Below are 4244 nucleotides of genomic sequence, written 5' to 3'. Positions count from 1 at the left end.
CTTGACCGGAATCAAACCCAGGACCTTTCAGTCCGCAGGCTGACGCTCTATCCACTGAGCCAAACCGACTGGGGCAGAACAGGCTATATATTTAATGTTTTTTATTTATTTTAAATGTTTTTAAAATTGAATTTAGAGAGAGAGAGGGAGTGTGAGAGAAACATCCAGGAGAGAAAAACACTCCTGCACACCCTCTACTGGGAGATCCAGCTGGGCATATGCCAGGACCCGAATGGAACTGGGGACCCCTTGATGCATGGGGGCCCACTCAGACACTGAGCCACACCAGCTGGACACAACAGGCTGTTTTTCAACAGAAAGCCAGAGGTCCAAATGGCATCACTTATGCTGAAAGCCCATGATCCCACCTAGTTTGACACCTGGTAGAATGCAGTTTCCCCCTCTCCCAGAAACAATCTTAATCATCCAGTGTTAAATGGTCAGTTAAAGTACCGGGAATGTGATGTGTCTCATAATCCCTTTCCATCCCCCATAGAAAAAAGAGGCAACCTTATGATAAAAATTCTTCCAGGTGTGCCCTACCTGGCTGGGCTCAATGGGTAGAGCATCGGCCTGCGGACTGAAGGGTCCCAGGTTTGATTCCGGCCAAGGGCACATGCCTGGGTTGTGGGCTTGATCCCCAGTAAGGGGTGTGCAGGAGGCAGCCAATTAATGATTCTCTCTCATCATTGATGTTTCTATCTCTCTCTCCCTCTCCCTTCTTCTCTAAAATCAATAAAATATATTTTAAAAAAATTCTTCCAGGTCTTTTTTCCCCGAAAGAAAAGGTGTCCCTTCTCAAAAATACTCTGATTTTTAGTTTCGCTAATTGCTTCACTCCTGGAAAACCTTTTAAATAAGACCCCTGTCTTGCCCTACATGAAGGTGATGGCCTGAAATAAAGCACTCTCTTAACTTCTTAGTCCCCACCTTTCCCGTTTCTACCAATAAAAATGTTCCATTTTTACAACTCTGAGTATACCCTTCAATTTGGTAGTGGGGTGCTGCCCATTTATCAATCACTTGAAGCCAATTAGATCTTTAAATTTACTCCGCTGAATTTTATTTTTTAACACCATAAATCAATCATGGCCGGGTAAACTCATTGTTTGAGTGTCATCGTGATATGCCAGAGTTGTGGATCATACAAACACCGACCAACGAATGCATAAATAAATTGGACAAATTGATGTTCCTCTCTTTCTCTCACTGACACTCTATCTAAAGTCAATAAGTAACAATTTTACTTTAGCTGGGTCCCTCAGCGGGTTAGAGTGTCATCCCAATATGCCAAGGTTGTGCGTTGGGTCTCTGGTCTGGGCACATAAAAGAATCTACTAATGAATGCATCAGTGAGTGGGCCAAGCCCTGGCTGAGTGCTCACTTGGTTGGAGCACCTCCTGTACACCAAATGTTTGCGGGTTCGATTCCCAGTCAGGGCGCATACCTGGGTTGCAGGTTTGATCCCCAGTTGGGGCACATAGGGGAGTCAATGGATCAATGTTTCTTCCTCTCTCTAAAAACCAATAAACATATCCTTGGGTAAAGATTTAAAAAAATGCCAAAACCGGTTTGGCTCAGTGGATAGAGCGTCGGCCTGCGGACTGAAAGGTCCCGGGTTTGATTCCGGTCAAGGGCATGTACCTGGGTTGCGGGCACATCCCCCATGGGAGATGTGCAGGAGGCAGCTGGTCTATGTTTCTCTCCCATCGATGTTTCTAACTATCTATCTCTCTCCCTTCCTCTCTGTAAAAAATCAATAAAATATATTTTTTTAAAAAATTTAAAAAAATGAAACGGCAACAACTAAAAATGAACGTTTCTTTCTCTCCTTCCCTCTCTCAAATCAATTAAAATTTAGAATAATAAGTAAGAATTTAAAAGACAAAATAAAAATAGAGATTCCTATGACGCCCTCTTCAGGTTAAATTAAGTTGCTAGAGCTGTTGGTGGCAACCCACAGCAGTTGTTCCTAGTGATTTGACCTCGGCTCAGGAAAGTGTTTTTTTTTTTTAATTGATTTCAGAGAGGAAGGGAGAGGGAAAGATGGAAACATAAGACAATCATTGATTGGCTGCCACTGCACACCCCCTACTGGGGATCCAGCAGCCAGACATGTGTCCTTGACTGAAATCCAACCCTGTACCCTTCAGTCTGCAGGCCAATGCTCTATCCACTGAGCCAAACTAACCAGGGTTTACTGTTCTTTTAAAAAAAAGATATAACAAATAAATACATGAAAATAGCCAAAATTGATAGCCAATTAGGCTGAACATATGATCACACATTTTACCCAATATACAGATATCTAGCAAATACACATCTGAAAAAAAGGCTCCCCATAAATCTGTTGGGAAATGCAATAAAATCACAGTGTGTAGCACAACAAAGTTATAAAAAGGGTTGAAATAAAGAATGATTGACCAAACCAAATATTCTCTAGGATGTAGAGCAGTGATGGTGAACCTTTTGAGCTCGGCGTGTCAGCATTTTGAAAAACCCTAACTTAACTCTGGTGCTGTGTCACATATAGAAATTTTTTGATATTTGCAACCATAGTAAAAAAAAATGTATATTTTTGATATTTATTTTACACATTTAAATGCCATTTAACAAAGAAAAATCAAGCAAAAAAATGAGTTCGCGTGTCACCTCTGACACGCGTGTCATAGGTTCGCCATCACTGATGTAGAGGAACTGACTCTCTCATATATTGCTGGAAGAATGTAAAAAGTATAATCAGTTTATACCGCAACTTGCTAATACTGTTAAGTTAAATATTCATAGGACTCAGACTATTCACTGAGTTATTGACAAAAGTAAACAAAAACATATCTATATAATGATACACATACGCTTGTACCAGCTTTATTTTTAAAAATCTATTTAAAAATAAGATAAAAATCTATTTATTTTAGAGATAGACAGTAATAGAGACAGAAACATACATTTGTTTTTCAAATGTTTATGCATTTATTGGTTGATTCCCCAATGTGCCCTGAAAGGGGATTGAACCCGCAACCTTGACGTATCAGGAGAGCGCTCTAACAAACTGAGCTACCCAGCCAGGGCCCAGGTTTATTTTCAATAGTCAGAAAGTAGAAATAACCCAATGTGCATGTACAAAATGAATGGATAAACTAATGGTTTATATATTTGAAGGTAATATACTCAAAGATAATATTTCTCTGGAAAAGAAATGAAGAGGTACTAATACATCATTAAATGCATCTTCAACTATTTATGCAACAGAACTGAAGGCAGAAAATCCACTTTTATTGCCATCATATAAATTCTATGAAATGCAAAGTCAGCTATTAAAATGAAAAGTAAATTAATGACAAGGAGAGATTATAAAAGGACATGAAGTAAACAGTAACACATATGGTTAGTATTATGACTATGGTGATGGTTTCAGCTTAATACATGTCAAAATTCATCAGATACTATACTTAAAATGTCATTTACCACATGTATATTATACCATACTAATAAAGATTTTTTAAAATGTCTCAAGATTTAAAAAATTATCTTCAACTCTTTAAAAATACAGTTTGCAACTCTATATTCAATCCACGTCCTCATAACCCCTGGGGGTCAGTCTTTCTTAGTGACAACAAGTATATCAAACAATGGACTTCCATTGAAATCAACAGGAATGCCGGCTGGGTAACAAATGTCATATCCCTGGAATGTGACCCCTTTTCTTTTCTTTTTTTTTTTTTATATATTTTATTGATTCTTCACAGAGAGGAAGGGAGAGAGATAGAGAGTCAGAAACATCGATGAGAGAGAAACATCGATCAGCTGCCTCCTGCACATCTCCCACTGGGGATGTGCCCGCAACCCAGGTACATGCCCTTGACCGGAATCGAACCCGGGACCCCTCAGTCCGCAGGCCGATGCTCCATCCACTGAGCCAAACCGGTTTCGGCGACCCCTTTTCTTTATCTTTGACTTCCTGCCTGGGCATCAGTGGTCTTGAGGTGAACATCTGAGACCCTATAGAAATTCACACATACAAAAAAAATTTTTTTTAAGTGTTGACATTTTCTTTTATTTTTTAAATATATCTTTATTGATTTCAGAGAGGAAGGGAGAAGGGATAGAAACATCAATGATTAGAGAATCATTGATTGGTGGCCTTCCGCAGGCCCCGTACTGGGGATCGAGCTTGCAACCTGGCCATGTGCTCTGACCGGGAATCAAACCATGACCTCTTGGTTCATAGATCGACACTCAAC

The sequence above is a fragment of the Myotis lucifugus genome, unplaced genomic scaffold (genome assembly GCF_000147115.1).
Source record: "Myotis lucifugus unplaced genomic scaffold, Myoluc2.0 scaffold_951, whole genome shotgun sequence".
In the NCBI taxonomy this organism is placed as follows: Eukaryota; Metazoa; Chordata; class Mammalia; order Chiroptera; family Vespertilionidae; genus Myotis; species Myotis lucifugus.
This window is presented reverse-complemented; position numbering follows the sequence as displayed.